General features: G+C 44.7%; 1 long non-coding RNA gene and 1 pseudogene across 1 annotated transcript in view; one reads left to right on the top strand and one right to left on the bottom strand.

The window, feature by feature from the left end:
• Positions 1-14,733, bottom strand: part of LOC133376180 (uncharacterized) — a 92,977-nt gene extending 78,244 nt beyond the window's left edge. Inside the window, exons 1-2 of the long non-coding RNA XR_009760420.1 lie at positions 14,583-14,733; positions 12,292-12,405 (exon numbers count right to left, since the gene is read on the bottom strand). This is a non-coding gene — a long non-coding RNA (uncharacterized LOC133376180). The remainder of the gene's footprint in view (positions 1-12,291; positions 12,406-14,582) is intronic.
• LOC133375859 (5S ribosomal RNA) lies at positions 11,630-11,738 on the top strand (annotated as a pseudogene).
• Positions 14,734-21,186: the final 6,453 nt, after the last annotated feature.

Genomic DNA, 21,186 nt, shown 5'->3' with positions numbered 1-21,186 from the left:
CCAGAGGCACATTGCCTCTGAGCATGGAGGGTCCATATCTAATCCTCTTTTCAAGGCATCTGGGCTATTGGCCCCCACCCCATCTCAAGGCCTAAATTGATTGGCGTTTTAAAAAAATGCACAGTGTTGTGAAGTGTGTGTGTGTGGGAATGGATGCTTGCATGTGCCAATTGGCATGAGGAGGGCCTTGCTGATGTTGTGGCAGAAGGTGAGAGGAAGGAACTGCACCAGAGGTGTGGAACCTCAGGCTCAGGGGCCAAATGCAGCCTTCCATGCATCTGATCAGGCCCCCGGAAGTCTCCCCATGCCACACCTTCACTGGCCTTGCTTCACACACCTGGAATGGGTTGTGGAACTCCGATAATGCCTCTTCCTTGTCTGGATGGAGGATAAAGAGGAGGGTGTAAGTGTGTGTAGAAACAACCCTACTGGACAAGATAATGTTTACATTCATTGCTCCACCCATATTTTCCCTCCTGCCGTGCCCACCACTGGCATGTGGCCCTCAGAAGGTTGCCCAAAAGGAAATGTGGCCCTTGGGCTGAAAATGGTCCCCCACCTTACCTATATGAAGAACAGATTTCATTTCTTTCTTGCTAATATAGGTTCAAAAACAGCCTGTCTACCAGACTGTACCATTCCGAAGGGCAGATGTGAAAAGCTGTATTGAGGAGTAAGTCCCACATTAAAATATCCCTGACTGTAGAAAGCAAGCATGTAATAACCATAGGAAGGAATAGTGCCATACACCTAGCACAGGGACACTTACTTATTTATTTGTCTGTTATTAAACTTCTATCCCACCCTTCCTCCCAGAAGGAACCCAAGATGATAAACAAAGGACAAAACACTAAAAACTTAAAACATCTCAAAAACAAAACATCTTAAAAACATTTTGCAAATAAAGCATCTTTTAAGAACATCTTTAAAAACATCTTATAAAGCAGTTCCAAAACAGACACAGACTGGGATAAGGTCTCTACTTAAAAGGCTTGTTGAAAGAGGAAGGTCTTCAGTAGGTGATGAAAAGATAATAGAGATGGTGCCTGTCTCATAATTAAGGGGAGGGAATTCCAAAGGGTATGTGCCACTACACTAAAGGTCCATTGCCTATGTTGTGTGGAACGGACCTCCGTTAAGATGGGATCTGCAGGAGGCCTTCACATGCAGAGCACAGTGATTGACTGAGTGTATAAGGGGTAAGCCGGTCTTTCAGGTATCCTAGTCCAAAGTTGAGTAGGACTTTGTAGACCAAAAACAGCACCTTAAACTAAGCCCAGCAGCTAATGGGCAGCCAATGCAATTCTTTCAGAAGCAGGATAACATGCTGGTGATATGCTGCCTCACTGAGCAGACACGCCACTGCATTTTGCACCAGCTGCAGCTTCCGGACCACCCTCAAGGGCAGCCCCACATAGAGCACATTACAGTAATCCAGCCTGGAGGTTACCAGCGCATGGACTACAATGGTCAGGCTATCCTGGTCCAGAAACAGCTGCAGCTGTCTTAACTGCTGAAACTGGTAAAAGGTACTCCTAGCCACTGAGGTCATCTGGGCCGCCCTGGGCTTCTCCTAGGAGGAAGGGTGGGAAATAAATAAATAAACAGTGACAAACATGGATCCAGGAGCACCCCCAGATTATGAACCTGCTCTTTCAGAGAGAGTACAACCCCATCCAAAGCAGGCAATTGACCAATTATCCAGAGTTGGGAACCATCTACCCACAGCACCTCCATCTTGTTAGGATTCAGACTCAGTTTACAGGCCCTCATCCAAGTCCAGGCACTGGTCCAGAGCTTGCACGGCCTCCCCCGATTCAGATGTTACAGACAAATAGAGCTGGGTATAAAATCAGCATACTGCTGACATTTCACCCCAACCTGAAGAAGTTGTTCTTTGAGAATTCCAGTATGATCTGAGCTGAGCTGCACTCTGCAGTCATCCTTTAGATTTCACACTTCACATTTTGACTTGCAATTCTTGGCTAAAAAAAAAGTATCAAGATTTGTATAAAAACGCATTGTTTGGGATAAAATGCATTTCAAAAATACAAATTTAAATGAAAATGTTCATATGATTTTTTTTTAAAAAAATTGCAGATTGATGCAGAAACAGGACTTTTGAATAATCATATTGAAAAGTGACAAGGATCAAAACTAGACTGATGTGTCTGTCCCTAAGCTAACACTGGTGCAAAATTTCACCAAGGAAAATATGTTTACCACTTTACTTCATGTAGGATACTGTTATAGCTGAGCTTGCACTGCAACAGCTGCAGCTAAGACTGGGCTGCATTTATTTTATTTATGTTTTAATGCTTCCAAATTCTTACACAATGTATTCCGTTTGCAGAATTAGGGATGCATTCAAAACTGTCCTTTGAGATATATGTGCACACACACATACACAGAGTGCTTTTTACGTGATAATATCCATTATTTTATGCTGGTACCCAGGAGACTTTTATCAAGATATGAGTACTGGCACCTCATTTTTAAACCCCTCTCTCTCTCTCTGTATGTGTGTGTGTGTATTGTCTTTCCATCTTACACTGAATGAATTTTACCTGTGCAGCTATATACGTGTGTGTTTGTGTGCGTTTGTGTGTGTGTAATTTCAGCATTTCCCAATTAATAATCTTGCTGGCCACAAATGTGATCACAGACATATGTTTGATGAGGGAGATAACTAAGTGGGTGCTGAGCTCATAATATTCGTGCATTCATCTGCAGAAATTGGATGTGAACCCAGCATCAAAAGATAATGACAAGCAAACTCTACAAAGCACATTATGTGAGTCAAATAGCTACATGGTAAACATTCAGATCTGCTTTATGTTTAGAGCTGTTGAATTACAAATACATAAAAAGCAAGGCTGCAAAGAGACATGTCGAGCTATTTCCGTAAGATAATAATAAATTATGCCAATAAATGATAAAAAGGCAATAAATAATGTTAGGGAGGAGAGAGAGGAGGAGGAGGCAAGAATATATTTTGTCCTTGTTTTGTGTTAACCACATGCAATTCTTCATAACAAACTGAGGCGAACTTTTCGCAACCTTGTAAGCACATGGAACCTGCCACTGTGGTCCAGAATAAAGAGAATGTTGACCTTTGACCTGGAGAAAGTGCCTGTTTATCTCCCTACCTCAACAAGAGAACTGGCCGGTGATCATGGAAATCAAGAGAATTGGCAGGTGATCATGGGAAATCTGTCAGCATAAATTTCCCTGTCTAAATAATAAACACCTCTCAGCATTGATTGGGCAGAGATATATACTCTTTTTATTTATGCATTATTCTTCTGTCCCATTCTCCTTTCAAGGAATTTGGGGAAAGATACAATGGAGGGATATCCTACCCCTACCCCACTCCTTCATATCAATCCTGTGAGGGTAAAAGATTGTGGACAGGCCCGAGGTCACTAGTGAGCTGTGCAGCTGAGCTGGAATTCAAATAGAGGGGTTGTATCTAACACTAATCACACCCAGAGTAGATCTATATTGAAATTAATTTGTGTGACTAACTGAAGCCACACTTGCACTACACATTTGAAACACTATTATTCCACTTTAAACCGTTGTGCCTCCCCCCCCCAAGAATCTTGGGAAGTGTAGTTTGTGAAGGGTGCTGAGTGTTGTTAGGAGAACCCTAATCCTCTCACAGACAGAGCTAGTGTTCCCAGGGTGCCCTGGGAAGAGTGATCGATGGTTAAACTACTCTGGAAATTATAGCTCTGTGGGGGAAGTAGGTATGCCCAAACAACTTTCAGCACTCTTGACAAACTACAGTTCCCAGGATTCTTTGGTGGAAGCCATGACTGTTTAAGATGGTATCGTAGTGCTTTAAATGTATGGTGTGATTGGGAGCTAAGGTCCATTAACTTCAGTGGGTTTACTCTGAGTAAGTTAGTTGAATGCAACCCCATGTCTCCCTTGGCCAGCTCTAACAGTTTGGGCTAGGGCCCAGTTGAAATGACACCCCTCCCATTGCTACCCCATTTGCAAATGGCAAAATGGGGAGGACATCTTGGTAATTCTTTAGGTGAACAAAATGTAGATTGCTGTTGTGAATACTTGTATCTTAAAGCACAGTTTTCTTAATGCACAAAAATTCAATGTACAGTGAGAACACTGAAGGCAAGAAAAGATTTCATGTACTGTCCCAATGCCCAGCCTCTAAGCATTGATTGGGCATCTGTGTATAAGCTGTCTTCAGAAGACCTGGTCATTGCTTGGAGGTCACAGGTGGGCAGAGCAGCACAATCCCATGCCCAATGTGCACAGATTGAATTGTCTGCACAAGAATTCTGAGTGCTTGCATATAATCTTCTCATTGTTACAGTGCGTGACTTGTGACCTCACAGGTTTCTGAGAGGGGATGGCCTCAGATTAAGTCACTACAGTCCAAAACAGCTCTTCTCCTCCTGGCCTGCAGAGCAAGTAACTAACCACAGAGATGCTTTCCATATAAGAACTGAAAGCAAGAAGGGGGGGAGAAAACTGAGTTTTCAAGTGAGAAGGAAATTAGTACACCAAATTGTGGAGCTGGAAGGGAAGCTGCAATTGACAAGGAAGAACACTTAGTCTGAAACAGTTCCAAGAACATGAGAAAAGCCTGGCTGCTGGATCAGGTCAGTGGGCCATCTAGTCCAGCATCCTGTTCGCACAGTGGCCAACCAGATGCCCCAATGGGAAGCCCACAAGTAAGACCCGAGTGCAACAGCAACTCTTCCCACTTGTGATTTCCAGAAACTGGTATTCAGGAGCATAAATCCTTCCACTGACAGCATACCACTTAGTATTAGTATTATTTTAAAGATTCAGATTAGCCTGTCAAAGAAGGCAGATGGGTTTGCTACCAGATGATGTTAAGATCAGTGGCTGAGAGGCAATCATGTGTCCTCTTCAGCTGTGATTTATTCACTTAGAGCAGTGGTTCTTAACCTCTTTGGGTCATGGACCCTGTTGAGAATCTAATAAAAGCTACAGACTCCCATAAATAAATAAATACAACTTTTTTTATTGGATTTGAAATTGATAATTTTTTTGCACCTGGTTCACAGCCCCCCTGAAGCCCATCCATGTACTACCTAGGGGGTCCATGGACCGCAGATTCAGAACCCTGACTTAGAGCCTTTGCACCCTGCTCTCCAACTGAAAAGGCTCCCTGAGTGGCATGTAAGCAATCAAATAGAACAAGACAGTCTCTACCCACAGGTTCACAGTCTAAAAGATATGGTAAAAAAGGAAAAAGGGATGGGGAGAGAAGAGGGAAAAAGAAATCACAGGGACCAATTTTTAAATAGTAGTTCTTGCAGTGGGCAGCTGGAATAGTCACAGGGACAGATGGAGCCCAATGGAAACAGTTCCGGCACAGACGGAGCCTGATGGAGCTGGTCTTATGGCAGAGCTGATGGACTGGACTCTGATTCTCATTTCTCCTGCTGCTGCAGCCAACACACACACACACACACACACACACACACACTGTGTTTACCAACAGATGGAACTCAGGCTAACAAGATTCGCAACAGGTAACTTTGTCCATCATAAAGAATTCAGGAAGTTTGAAAGAAGCCGACATGGTACCAGCATTAAAAATGGATCAAAATGATCCAAAAACACCATGAAGCAATGCACAGACAGATGGGCTACCCAACAGAGATCCAACTCTCTCGGTAAGAGATGTCACTGAATTAAAACATTTGGGCACAGGAGATGTTTCTGGATGCTAAGTTCCTTTCCCTGCACCTCCACCTGGGGACGTGGGGTGGGAGGAATTGTGTCATGCTCAGAAAGTTAGTAAACAAGCAGGAGACTAACTCTACCCAAGTCCTTTTTTTCTGGCAGGGCAGAGGGGAGGTTCCATCTCCTCCTTACTTCATCTAAACCCAGGACATGTGGACCAGGATAAATCCTATTTTATCTCCCCAGAGAGGGCAAGCCAGGAGCAGCCCAAGATGTTTTCTTGCCCGAGCCGAAGAATAAGATGGCACCTCTCACCCATTATTTATTCAAAGCTTTTTTAAAGTCCCACTCTTCAGCCAAAGAAAGGCTCCCAAAGTAGCTTGTCAGTAAGACAGTCCCTGCTAAAAAGACATGACTGTTTGAAAGGTGCTTGCTTAACTCAGAGAAGACAGAAACCTGCTTCCTATGACTGAAGCTTTATTAAGAGAGCTGTTACAAGATCTACCTACCGTGCTTGCTCAGGCTCCTCCCACCTGACCTTCACCCTGGAGCTCAGCCTCCAGATCTCCATGACAGTCTCCCTGCAGTTCCCCCTGTTGGATGGAACTGCTATCTATTATAACAATGACATGACACAAAAAGAAAAGGAACTGGAAGGAACGAGGGAAAAAGGGAACCCAAGCACTATTTTTTGGATGTGGAGTTCTTTAATGACCACCTGGACGGGCAAAGATGCTGAGGAGGAGCCAAATGGTGCTAGATGGAGCAGCCCTGCAGTCCCATCTCTCTCCCTCTCTGATGGAAGGGCTGCTGCAGATGACAGCTGAGAGAGAAGCACATTCCACATACAAAAGCTGACGGGACTGGCTGCTGCGTCTCACTTCAAAATGCTGGCAGCGGGACCACGCACCCGAGGCGGCAGGCTTGCTTAGGAGACACCACAGGGCAGGCTTCGTGGCGCAGACAGCTCTGTCCTCTAGGACTCCCCATCTCCCAGCAGCATCTGCTGCCTCACACTGACAAATAGTAGGGCCGGCCCTGGCCCAGAAAGCAAGGGTGTGGATGGTGTAGTTGGAACAGGGGGAAAGCCAAGGATAGGCAGGGTGGAGAGCAGGGATGCAAATGGAGCAGGGTCCAGGGAGAAGAAAGACTGAGGAAGCCGCCTCATACCGAGTCAGAGCAATGGTCCACGTAGCTCAATATTGTCTGAACAGACTTGCAGTGGCTCTCCAGAATATCTGTCTTGTGCAGGCCTAGCATGCACAGCTGATGCTCGGCAACTGAGCTACAGCCTTCCCCTAAAGAAGCTCTGAGAAGGAACTGTTGGCCGGCCGCCAAGCAGACTCTACTGCCTGCTTCCTTTTGTTCTGTACCCTCTCTTGCTTCCTGAAGCAAAAGCAAGTGGGGAAGCCAGGTGGTCTCAGGGGAGTTTATGTTCCCAGACTGGTCAGAGCTGAAGAGCTGTTCTTGAGGGATCTACCACTGCTCCCCTTGAAGGCAGGGACGTTGGAGTGAGGGACAGGGTAAAGGCTGCAGTGCTCAGGTCCTTGTCTAGGCAAATATCCCCTGTTCAAATTTGAAAAGTGGCATGAAGAGGAGGCCGCACAGAGGATGTGAAACAACCTTAGCTTCAGAGCTTGGGAAAGTTACTTTTTTAAACTACAACTCCCATCACCCCAGCCAGCATGGCCACTGGCTGGGGCTGATGGGAGTTGTAGTTCAAAAAAGTAACTTTTCCAAGCTCTGCTTAGCTTTAATATAAAACAGTGATAGAGGGGACAGGTTGCTGCGTGAATGCAGAACTGAAACTAAACAGCACACAGCCAGAGAGCTGACCCAGCAGTTTCTGGTAGGGCAAGGCAGGAGGGCCAATATGCTACAGAACTGCTGCAGGGAGAAGCGAGGTGGGCACAGTCCACCTCCGGCGAACCTTTTCCTCGGCTCTGTTCTCACCCATCCAGCCCTCCTCAGGCTTCTACCTCTGCCCACACTCCCAAGAACAAAATGACTCATCCTGGGGAAGGGGGGGCTGGATAAGTAACTGGAGGAAAGAACTGGGCATGTTTAGCCTGGAGAAGAGAAGACTGAGGGAAGATATGATAACGCTCTTCAAGTACATGAAAGGTTGCCACACAGAGGAGGGCCGGGATCTCTTCTCGATCGTCCCAGAGTGCAGGACACCGAATAATGGGCTCAAGTTGTAGGAAGCCAGATTCCGACTGGACATCAGGAAAAACTTCCTAACTGTTAGAGCCTTACGAAAATGGAAGCAATAACCTAGAGAGGTAGTGGGCTATCTGACACTGGAGGCATTCAAGAGGCAGCTGGACAGCCATCTGTTGGGAATGCTTTTATTTGGATTCCTGCATTGAGCAGCGGGTTGGACTTGATGGCCTTATAGACCCCTTTCAACTCTACTATTCAATGATTCTATGAGAGATGCAGTGAAAGACCTTTTAGACCTTCTGCCCGGCAAGGGATAATGCTCTCTTGAGCCTCTTTTCCCATAGGGGATGATGAGGGTCGGCCTATAAGCCCCATTGCCCCTTGCAGGAAGTGACATGAAGAACCTAATCATATGTCTGGTTGCTAGAAATAACATTGGTGTTTTCTGTGATGGGGCTTTTGCGGAGAGCATCATTCCCCCTGGAGAGCCTGATTTCCTGCTAAATGAGAGGCCAGATGAGCCTCTCCCATCGTATATGGAGCTCCTCTCCACCTGCTACCCACTTCCCCTTCCTCTAGGTGGCTTTTGTTGTTGTTGTTCTGGGTGTAACAGGAAGGGGTAGGAAGAAGGGGAAGACTGGTGTAGGACAGGGTAGGAAGTGGCGGAGGGCTGGAATGAGAAATGGTAGGAAGTGGCAGAGGGCAGGTGTGGAAAGAAGTAAGAAGTGGGAGGGCCTGGCATGGGAATGAGTAGGAAGTGGCAGAGGGCCAGCACAAGAAGTGATAGGAAATGAGGGACAGCCAGTCTGAGGAGCAATAGGAAGTGGGGAAGGGTTGGCACCGCAAACATTAAGGATCACACTGAATCCATGGAAACTCTCGTCAAGGGTTTCCAAGCATTTGACATGAGTAGTCCAAGTGTACAATGCTTTTTTCTGGGCAAGCACAACGCTTCTGCTTGCCCATCTCTAATATCAATGTTAGCTGGAGAATATGCCACTGGAAGAGGCTGGCAATTTCCTTTTGGCCCCATTCAGACAGTCCAGAAGAGACATCTTAGAGCATAAAACCTCCTTGTAGGAAGGTTATAGATACAGCATTGAAAACCCAACAGCCTGGGTGGTAGAATTGCCAACCCTTGGAATAACAATTCCATCTCCATCTCCATCCAGAGCCAAGGAGACAGGTTTATTTGGCAGATCTGGGGACCTTAGGTTCTCGGGTCTAGCTCTTGCTCCTGGCTCTGAGGCTGAGCCCAGTCAGCATGCTCCTGAAGCTATGCCACTGCAGAAACATTTGGAATCACAGAATGATGGATAGTGCCTAGAGGTAATCTAGACCAACCCCATGCTCGGTGCAGGATCCCCAATGCAAGATGCAACTGCCACATCCTTGGCAGATGCCCATCCAACCTCTGCTTAAAACATCTCCGCCAAAGAGATCTCATCACCTCCCATGTCCATCTGTTCTGCTGTCAACTAGCTCTTACCATTAGGAGAGGAGCAACCACCATGGTGCTCTTTAGATATTGTTGGACCACAACTCCCATTATCCATGACTATTGGTCATCCTGGTTGGGGCTGATGGAAGTTGAAGTCTAACAGCATACGGAGGGCATAACGTTGGCGACCCCTGCATTAGAAAGCCTCCCCTTATTGTTTAGCTGAATTCTGCTTCCTTGCAATCTCCACCCATTGGGTTCTACTCCTCCCATCTGGAGTGACAGAGAAAATGTTTGTGGAGATTGGTTGATTCATTGCTATTGATTCTATTGTTTGTTTTATGCTGTGATTTTATTTATTGTATTAACAGTCTCAGGCTACTGTCATGGGAGTGTAATAAGATGCCTTGGTTAGCAAAAGAAAAACAGAGATGAAATATATTCAATACAAAAGAAATAAAGCTTTCCACCTCCATACTATGGTTAGCAGACACAGGGCTGAAACATGACACTGCAGGTTCCTCTGAGAGGTGGGGTGAAGGCACAGACAGCTACCCACTACACACAAACAGTTTGGGCAGTGCAACATAGGGCATATAAACTAGGGGTGTGCAAAAGATTTGGACCATCCTGAATCAAAACACACAGTGGGGGTACTTTAGACAAATCCTGAATTTGTCCAAGCTGAAGCACCCCAAACTGAAGCAAAAACCACCAAAGTGCTTCAGAGATTCAGATGTTAAAAAATGCTGCAGACATGTGCCTGCAAAAATTGGGAAATTCCCCCCCCCCCATAGTTTGCTATATAAGGAAAACACCAGGGTGAAGAGAGGGGAAGGAGGGCTCTTTTGTCATTGACAGGTCTAGGTTCTAATCAGAGGGAATTGTTTCCCCAGGGCTCTCCAATCACAGAGCAGTATTCAACTAAACAATTGCACGGTGCAATGATTACCACTAGCATAACAAGACTTGCTCCCCTCCTCTCCTGCCTGCACCCCACGCCATCCCCAAATCTGCTCCAGAGGGTTGGAAAAAAACCCAGAAAAGATTTAGGGGACAAGTGGGATGAGGAGAGAGAAGAACATTCCATTGCACAAGGAGACATCCTTGCACTGATGGAACGTTGATCTTAGCACCTCAGTGCTTTGGGGAAGGGATGTGAAATTAAAGTATCACCTTGTTCTTGTCTGTTCTGTGCTCTTCGCTAGTTCTATGAGTGCCACTTGCATGGAAAATTCTGGACATAGAAGCCCTTCTTCCTCTGTGCCACAGGCCCACACATCCACTCCTGTCAAATCAGTTTTGCTGTGACTTTTGGTGCCAACTGAACAGAGCATGAGCATGAACCTGTTTTATTAATTTATCATAATTCCTTAAACACTGTGCTGATCCTTCTGAATTTTTGTAATTACCTTCCTAGGGAAACCTCCATGATGTACACCATTTTTATGATAAAATCATTGCCCATGAAACCATAAGAAGGGAAGTAAATCCTTCCCCACAACTCCCCTCCCCCCCAAAATCACGTTAAAAACCCTAGTAGAAAAATCCTTGGATTGTTTTGTCCATAATTGGGCAGGTTTCTTACCTATGGGTAGGGATGTCAGAGAATTCTGATGAAAACAGCAACAGGAGAGGAAATTGCTGAATTTTGCTTATTCATCCCATGTCCACAATAGAAATCAATCTAGCAAATATGATCGGTATTCACTGCTGGTTTTGCTTTCAGTCCACAAGCAATACATAACTGATTATGTTTTTCCCCCATTTGCATTGTTTCCTTTTCATTGAAATGAATGGAGTGGAATACTATAATGACAATCTAAGTTATGTAATTTACATAATTAATTATGTAAACTATATAATTTCACCACAGCGAACAGTGAGATGAATAAGGTAGGTTTTGGAAGAAGACAAATTGTAGTGGAATGGAAACAGTGCTATATGTGACAAATGCATGGTGGAACAGAAAATTATGGGTCCTTAGTGTCCATGGGTACCTCTCTTGTGTGTGGCATCTGAATACAAATTTCCCATAAAGCAATAAGGGAAATGAAGTGAGCAATTTTTAACTTCTCCAAACTCTAAAAGTTGTTCTTGTAGGGTATCTACTACAGCTAAACTTCTGAAGTTTGGTATGGTTTATGCCCTAAGAAGGATCTACCGTGTCTGTACAGTTCATACAATTCTGCCAAAAAAATAAAAAATAAAAGTTATAAATGGTTCCTTATTATTGTTGTTTTTTTAAAAAGATATGATACTTTAATGGTACCCAGCACAAAAATCTGTGGACCTATTTGTCTGTGATTTGGCAGGCTTTACCTACTGAAGGCCTATGGCCATACTACCCTGAACACACCTGATCTCAGAAGCTAAGCAGGGTCAGGCCTGGTTAGCGCTTGGATGGGAGACCACCTGGGAATACTGGGTGCAGTAGGCTTAAGAGGAAGGCAATGGTAAAGCACCTCTGAATATCTCTTACCATGAAAACCCTATGAATATATCCAAAAGATTAATAGGGTCACCATAATCATAATCAACTTGAAGGCATATAACAACAACAACATACCTACCCAAAAGGGACTAATAGACCTACAAATTTCATTCAATTCTGTCAAAAAGAAACAAGTTGTAACCATTCTTTGATTTTGCCATAATGGGACAGGCACAAGTTTTCCAGACTGGGGTTCAGATCATAAGCTGAATTGGACAGTCTCCAACATGCTTCAGATCCAATCTTGCTCTTTTCTGACATGCCTAAGCAAAGTCCAAACCAAACCTTGTGACTGGTGCGCACCCCAAGTATAAACACTTATATCCACCCCGATTTACAGTGCTGAAAGAAAACCTAATTTGCAATGGACAACTGCCACCAAAAATGCAATGACAGGAAAAGAAAATCCAATTTCTGTGGATATGTTTAATGGGCTCTCCATCTTTTCTCCTGATGAGATCTCAAGCACAATAAAAGAATACGTATGTAGAAATCTCACCTTAAAATGCTCATGCACTCCAGAAAATTACAATCCTCAAAGCAATTTGGAGTTCTTCCCTTTTTTTATGAAGCAAGTTTGTTCACAATCCACTTTGTGAAATGTCAAAACCACCTGTAAATCCCAATTGCACATTAAAAATACTCATCTACTCCCGAAATATTAACCAGAGTTAAGAGAAAAATAGTCTCCTCCCTCCCTGTGCTCTCAGCCAAAACTCTCTAAGGGTTTCCCACCCCTCCTCTGACTTTTACTAACAGCCTGCTTTGATGATGTCCTTTTTTTTGTTTTACAGCCATCAAAGAAAAAAATTAATGACAGTTGGCAACCTTGCAAAGACACAGTGATCGAATCTGACATGACCACCAATATTTTTCAGATACACTCTACTTGGGAGGCCATAACAGGCCTGTTATCATTTCAGAAACATATCCAGTCCCAATTGTGCAGAATTCAGAGTAATACATATAAAACTTTATATCTTTAAGATGAGCATTCAGAGTCAAATTGCATATTTTATTAAATACATAGATTACATTTAATGTATTTATTTGTTTGTTTTTATATAGGAGCTGGCCAGTGTGGGGAACTGGTCCAGACTGGGGAGGTGACACCATACATAGGAAGCTGCCTTATACTGAATCAGACCATTGGTCCATCTAGCTCAGTATTGTCTACACCAGCCTTTCCCAACTAGTGGGCCACCAGATGTTGTTGGACCACAACTCCCATCAGCCTCAGCCAGCATTGCCAATGGTCAGGAAAGATGGGAATTGCGGTCCAACAACATCTGGTGGCCCACTAGTTGGGAAAGGCTGGTCTACATCAACTAGCAGCGACTCTCCAGGGTTTGAGGTAGGGGTCTCTCCCAGCCCTACCTGGAGACGCTGGGGGCTGAACCAGGGACCTTCTTCATGCAAGGCAGGTGCTCTCCCACTGAGCTACGGCCCTTCTGATTGAGCGATGAATAACTTCCACAAGCTAATTGAATCTTTTAGCTATAAGATCAGTTAATGCTGGGCTGTTGGAGAAGGACTTTGGAGCATCCAGATAAATCTACATATTGCTAGATTAGGCATTCTGCAGCATGTAGGCCCCATCTGCAATGTCATGGCAAACTGTCATGGCTTCTCCCAAAGAATCCTGGGAACTGTAGTTTGTAAAGGGAGCTGAGATTTTTTACAAGACCCCTATTCCCCTCAGAGAGCTACAGTTTTCAGAGTTCCCTGAGAAGAGGAATTGATTGTTAGACCCTTCTGAGGACTGTAGCTCTGTGAGAGGAATAGGGATCTCCTAATTACTCTCAGCACGCTTAACAAACTACAGTTCCCAGGATTCTTTGAGAGAAACCATGACTGTTTAAAGTAGTATGACACTGCTCAAAATGTATAGCGCAGCTGGGCCCTTACTATAATTTTAGCAGAGCTTTGAAAAGTTACTTTTTTAAACTACAACTCCCATCAGCCCCAGCCAGCATGGCCACTGGATTCCATTGATGGGAGCTGTAGTTCAAAAAAGTAACTTTTCCAAGCTCTGAATTTTAGCTTGTGTGTGTGTGTGTGTGTGTGTGTGTGTGTGTGTGTGTGTGCGTGCGGTTTGATTTTTTTTTTATTGCTATTACTTGTGTATTGATCTGCATGATATGGATATGGAATTTTATTGTGTGGATGCTTTGAGGGTCCTGCTGGGGTAAACATTTAAATATCATAATCGAAGCTGGATCATTGGACCAGAGCTTGGAAAAGTTACTTTTTTGAACTACAACTCCCATCAGCCCAATCTAGTGGCCAGGCTGGCTGGGGCTGATGGGAGTTGTAGTTTAAAAAAGTAACTTTTCCAAGCTCTGCATTGGACATAGGACTTCCGGTCGAGGGAAGGATGGCATCGGCAGCACTTTAATTAAGCTCCTTCCTCCAATAAGTATATTTTATCTCTCCAGGGTCATTCCTAAACCTCCGAATGACTAACAACTGGTTTTGTGCTTATGAAGAATCCCCTCCTTACATGACAGACTGAGACTCTTATCGTTAAATAGAGATTTTTTCTCTACCCATGTGCTTCAACTTCTGTGGCCGCATTTTTAGTTGTTTGCCCTGTGAGCTCCCTCAGTCGAACAGGGAAGTAAAACAGTAAATTGGAAGACAGAAAGCAGCCAAGGACAAAAGATAAGACAAGGAAATAAGAGATAAGACATTTTCTGGCATTTTTACAGGCAGTTTACTGCGGGCCCTTAAATCCTTGCAAAAATAACTATTACAAGAGCCGTCTTTTGTATAAGGTATGGTTCTTACCAGAACTGGGTATAAGGTCCTGGGAATCTCTCCCCTTTCACAGGATGGTTCATTGCAGAGGACAGACACCCAGACGAAGATCACACAGTTTTTCGCGGACAAGCAACTAGAAAAGAATACGGAGGAGGAACCCTATACAAGCCATGACTGGACGCTCAGTAGGAAACTTGATGTTCCCGAGTTAAAGGGGAAAGACAATACTCCCAGCCTGGCTTGCAAGATCTCTCAAGCAGATGCAGTCAGTTCACGTATGCCTGCTAGAGTACTGGATTATACAAAGATAGATCCCCAAGGGATCTCGACCGTTGATTTAACAATGCAGGAAGTGTGTTCAGTGTCGCCTAAGCATGAAGACCCCACTTTGGGATCTATAAACAGGGCCGGTTTTAAAGGGCGGCCAGGTTGGGCACTGGCCTGAGGGCCCTGGAGCTACAGGAGCCCCTCAGGAGCCCCTGAGGGGCCCTCCGCTCCCCTTCCGTGATCCGCGCCCCCCCTGCATGGCCCCCCTACTTGTCTACAGTAGTCTTTACCATTGCCCTTAATTAAGATGGCGGCCGCAGTTTCCCTAAGGTACTGAAGCCGCTGCCACCATCTTAGTTGATGGCAAAGATATGTGTGTGTGTGTGTAGCACGCACGTATGCCATCAACAAAGATGGCGGCAGAGGCTTCATTCCCCTTAGGGAAACTGCAGCCGCCATCTGCATTAAGGGCAATGGTAAAAACTAATGTAGAGAGGCAGGGGGGCCGCGTGGGGGTGCGAGGGGGGTGCGTGTGTGTACGTGCACATGCGCACACCCACCCACCCACCGGGGGCCCAGGGCAAGCTGATGCCCAAAGGCCTCTAGAGCGACGCTCCATAACGCTGTAGCTTCTCCTGAAAAGGAAGGAATTAACCAATCTGAGGTTGCTCAGGATTCGAATTGAGTTGCTGTGGACCTCCCAGATACGCTACCCTTCCAAATTTTGGATGATAATTTCAAGAACAAAGTCTCAGGATTGAATTCTTCACCAGTGGAACCTGTGGGCCAGAAGAAGATCCACAAAGTTAAACACTGGAACCTGGTTCTAAACAGTAAAAAGGTGGTTCTTTCTAACTATCCAAAACCGTGGGGCTTTCTCTCACAGGTACAGCAGAAAGTACATCTTTTAAATTTTTTGAGGGGTATTTCTATAAGTACTTTCTCCGCTGAGGACTTTGATTATGTGAAATATTTATTTTACTCTGGGGTTGCTGCTCGGGCAATGTTATCCTTCAAAGAGGACAATGCAGCTAAGAAATTATATGCCTGTAGGGACGTCTTGCATACTCACAACATCGAGGTGGAAAGTGTTTTTGACAATGTGGTACCACCTACGCCCCTGGTATCTTGTCGGAATGTTTGCCCCTACTTCCCCGAAGTCAAGTATACACCTAGACATCGCCTTGGGACTACAACGGAGGAGTTGACTGCTCCAGCTCGTGAAGGGAAAGAAGATCAAATATATGCAGAGCATGACCAAGTTGCGGTACCTGCTCAGTGACCCTTTGAATTGCTGAACAATTAATTGGCTAGTGATTCATTCGACATGGAGGAGTACGGACTACTTGAGTCCTATGGGGCCCTTCCTTTACAAGCCCAAGAGAATATTATATCGAGATTGGACTCTCTTAAATCTCGATTGCTTGCATCTGTACAAATTGTTAAGGAGCCATCTACCCACAATGGCTGTTGGGCCTCAGAATCTCCTTTAGTACCAAACAACAAAGTCAGTGCCTCGCCTTGCTGAGAAAAGTTGGAAATTCAGGTGGTGGCGGAAATTAATCTTTCTGTTGATAATCTTTCCGCCCCGGATCTGTTGAGCTCCCCTGGGTATAATGCAGTTGATAGCCCCTTTCCTGTATTGCCCAATTCTTCCAAGCTGTTGGATTCGAGGGGTGTGGAGACCACTGAGCAAGATAACATCACAATTACAACCCCTTGCCTTGCTCCTTTGAAGAAGCTTCCTGCTAAGGTCATTTCTAATGTCAGCTGGTGGAGTCCTACGTTAGAGGAGATTTTTCCTCTTGAGGAATTTAACAAGGATCAGGAGGTCAGAGGTCTGCCCAATAGGATCATGGGTAAAGAGAAGGCTCCAAAAGCCTCTACCCTGCAGGGCGCTTCTTCTACTTCAGCTAGCGCCCCTAGTGCGCTGCTGGATAATTTAGTCCAATCCGGGCCCTTAACAACACCCCCTGGCCACTCTGAGGTTAACACTTCTCCCGTAGGTAATGTACGGATCTGACATGAGGTATCACGGCCAGATGACTTGTTATCTATACTTTCCTGGAATGTGGCGGGTTGGTCTAACAAGCGTCTCAACCCTACTTTTTTCACTTTTCTTAACCAGCATCATATTGTAATGCTCCAGGAGACCTGGCTTACAGAGGAATTATATCTAAGAGGTTTTGTAAACTACTCCCTCAAGGCTGTCCCAAGTACCGGAGGTGGCCGGCCAAAAGGTGGCCTAACAACCTTGACTTCAACCAAACTAGGCATAACAGCATCGAGAATAGAGGGGTTGGAGGATATAGCACTTGCTCTATCATTTAACCTACAAGCCGATCTTTTTGTGGTGATTAATGCTTATCTCCCCCCCATAATTAAAAAACAATCAGAGAGCTATGGTCAAGATTACAAGAGTACGTTACCAAACTTATGGTTAAGTATCCCTCAGCCTATGTTATTCTGGCGGGGGATTTTAACGCAAGGACTGGTGCTAACAATGAAGTCCTGTATGAACATTTTCATCTAGTCCCCCCAATAGTGGAACTGCCCCTTTTTTTCCCCAGTAGACAATCTAAGGACAAAGGATGCAATTTCGCTGGCCTTTGCCTTTCGCAGATGATCCACGCCCTTGACTTAGTTATATTAAATGGAGGCGTGGTGGGGAACTTGCACGGCGAGTTTACTTACGTTTCGTGCCATGGGGCATCCACCATTGATTACATTGTGGTCTGCCCTAACTTGCTGAAGTGTGTCTCTAGATGTAAAATAGGTGTAAGGGATGAGAGTGATCATCTCCCTCTGATTCTCACACTTAATTTGGGACATAATAATAATAATAATAATAATAATAATAATAATAATAAAATTTTATTTGTTAGTTGCCCATCTGTCTGACTTAACAGACACTCTGGGCGACTTACACAATATAAAATACAATTTAAAACATATTCATACAACAGTCGCCATATTAAACAACAATACATCTAAACCACCCGTTAGTAATACAACATAATAGCCTAACCCACCCCAGAAATCCTGTAGGCCTGCCTGAATAACAAGGTCTTTAAGGCTCGACGAAAAGCCATCAGGGAGGAGGCATGTCGAAGGTCAAAAGGAAGCAAGTTCCAGAGGGTGGGGGCCACGACCGAGAAGGCCCTCTCTCTGGTCCTCACCAGCCTAGCTGTCTTCACCGGTGGGACCGAGAGAAGGTCTTGTGAGACCGATCTTGTTTGGCGGCATATTTGGTGATACTGGAGGCGTTCCTTCAGATAAACTGGGCCAAAACTGTTTAGGGTTTTAAAGGTTAATACCAACACCTTGAATTGGGCCCGGTATACAACTGGCAACCAGTGTAGCTCCATCAACACTGGGGTGACATGATCCCGGCGACGGATCATAAATAAAAAGTTATTATTGGCCCATGAATCTCTGTACAATCTAGTGGTGGACAGAAGGGCCACCTGCATTAGGTGGACCTCTGCTATAGCTAATAAATTATCTAAATCCCTATATTCTGCTGAGGGTCTTGGCTTTAGGGCCAAGTTTTTACTCGAAACTGCCACGACGTCCGTTTGCATACTGTATCAGGACTGCTGGGATCCATAAGTAATTCTTTAAATATTAAAAATCAGCCGAGTCCAGGCGCCTTAGAGCGGGTGTCCAAGCCCTGGTTTGACCAGGACTGTGTGGCATTGAAGAATACCCTTATGGATATTTATAAGAGATATAGAGCCTCTGAATTATCAGCACTTCCTGCTGAATATCTAGATATTAAAAGACGCTATAAAATTCTAATCAAAGCGAAAAAGAAATCCCACCAAAAGGAAGTCTGGCAAAGTTTAATAGAAGCCTCCCGACTAAAAGACTCAGGAAGGTTCTGGAGGCTGGTTTCAAGGGGGTGCCCGTCTGTCCCATCGTGTATTGAATATCATATATCGGCCGGTGAATGGGAATCATACTTTGCTGGCATCTTTGCTAAGAGCCACAAAACTGATAGTTTACCATGGGATGATTTTAATAATAAATAATAAAATAATAACAATTTAATTTTTAGGCCGCCTATCTGGCCGAAGCCACTCTAGGCGGCGTACATAACAAATTCAATAAAATACAATAATACAGTAATTACAGTAAATACAATAAAATGCAAATAATCAACAGTGACAAATAGCAGCAAATGTAATACATAGCAACGGGCATTGAGTATATAATTAGCCCATCCCGATAGTCCCAAAGGCCTGACCAAACAGCCAAGTTTTTAAGGCTCGGCGGAAGGTATCCAGGGAAGGGGCATGTCGAAGATCAAACGGGAGGGAATTCCAGAGAGTGGGAGCTGCCACCGAAAAAGCCCTCTCTCTAGTCCCCACCAACCTAGCCACTTTTGTTGGTGGGATTGAGAGAAGGCCCTGCGTGGCTGATCTTGTCGGGCGGCATAGTTGGTGACGCTGGAGGTGCTCCTTCAGATAAACCGGACCGAAACCGTATAGGGATTTAAAGGTTAACACCAACACCTTGAATTGGGCCCGGAAAACTACTGGAAGCCAGTATGTTACCCAGCTGGCCTCCGGTCTCCATTTGTGAGATTGTTGCATTTATTAATAAATTAAAGATGGGCAAGGCGCCTGGTGTTGACAATATCCCCCCGGAATTTCTTAAAAAACATCTAGATTTGTGGGCACCTATACTAGCGGCTTTGTTCATGGCTATAGATCAATCAATTTCCATTCCCGATGACTAGCGGATGGCTATTGTTGTCCCCCTCTATAAGAAGGGTAAAAGAACAGATCCATCAAATTATAGACCTATTAGCCTCCTTAGTGTCATCAGTAAACTTTATGCTAGCCATCTTTTAGAGAAGCTAAACTCTTGGATGGAGGATGAAAACATCTTGGCCGATGAACAGGCTAGTTTTAGATTGGGTCGCTCCACTGTGGACCAGGGTCTTGTCCAGCATTTGGCTGAAAAATATTCCTCACGTAAGGGGGGGGGCATTTTTCACTGCCTTTATAGATCTCAAATCAGCTTTTGATGTAATACCCTGGGAGAGACTGTGGGCGAAATTAATGGATACAAACATTGATAGACGTCTGCTCTGCTTAATTCGCTGTTTGCACGAGAAAACCCATTTAAGGGTAAGATGTAATCAGGCCTGACATTTGTCTGCACCGATCCCATCTTTCAATGGAGTGAAACAGGGTTGTGTCCTTGCACCCTTTTTATTTAATTTTTATATTAATTCATTGGTTAAACGTCTGCTGATAGTAAAGTCCAACCCCCCCGTTCTGGTGAGGAGACATATTTCCTGTCTACTGTACGCTGATGATATTGCCCTTCTATCCCAAACGCCGATTGGATTGCGTCGCCTATTAAAAGAGCTTGCTTCTTTCTGTACTGATGAACTTCTAAAAATTAATTACGCAAAATGTAAGGTCTTAAGTTTTTTCTAGAAGGAGACACAAGTACCAATGGCAAATTGATAATCACTTTATCGATCAAGTTAATGCTTTTAGTTACCTTGGCATAGTATTTCACTCCTTGGGCTCCTGGAAGGCACATCTCGCTAGGTCTGCTGAGACTGCCCAGAAAACGGCAAAGGCCTTACTTTCTTTTTTTTATACAAATGGCGGTTCAAACGTTCCCGCAGCTGTTCAGGTGTTTAATGCCAAGGCTCTCACCGAATTACTTTATGGGATACAGATTTGTAGTGGGGGTAATTATACAATGCTGGAAGTGGTCCAATCCAAATTCCTGAGGACTGTAATGGGTGTCCCGAGCTGTGTTCCTAATGTGGCCCTACGTTTAGAACTGGGTGCCCTTTCAATCGAGACCCGAGCTTGGATGCTTAGACTCAGCTATTGGCTGAAGCTATTATTCATGCCCACAGAACTGGCCCCACTAACTTTGGTAGACCCTTTCCAGTCCCAATGGAAGCAGGCACTGACCAAAAATTGGAAACTCTCGGCTTCTCGCTTTTAGCGATTGGGGCCCTAGGTTCATGAGGGCCAAAACAACTATTACTCAACGTCTTAAAGATATTGAATTTCAGAATAATTTGAGCCTGGTTGCTGCATATTCCTATTGTCACATTAATGTGAAACCTTTTGTTCCTGCTAATTATATTTCAAACCTGTCTATTCCTAAATTCAGGAGAGCATTTGCCTTAGCACGATTTAATGCCCTCCCCTCAGCACTATTGGAGGACAGGTATAAGGGTGTTGCCCATCGTGAACGAACCGCCCCTGCGGAGCTGAGGAGGTGGAGTCTGTATGTCATGTACTGCTGTGTTGTCCTTTCTACTCAGACCTTCGTCACGAGTTTATTTATCCAATTTTATCCCATTTTTATCCGAGCTCCGAGG

The sequence above is a fragment of the Rhineura floridana genome, chromosome 1 (assembly GCF_030035675.1).
Source record: "Rhineura floridana isolate rRhiFlo1 chromosome 1, rRhiFlo1.hap2, whole genome shotgun sequence".
Taxonomy (NCBI): Eukaryota; Metazoa; Chordata; class Lepidosauria; order Squamata; family Rhineuridae; genus Rhineura; species Rhineura floridana.
The sequence above is the reverse complement of the archived record's forward strand: the minus strand, read 5'-3'. Positions and strand labels throughout refer to the sequence as shown.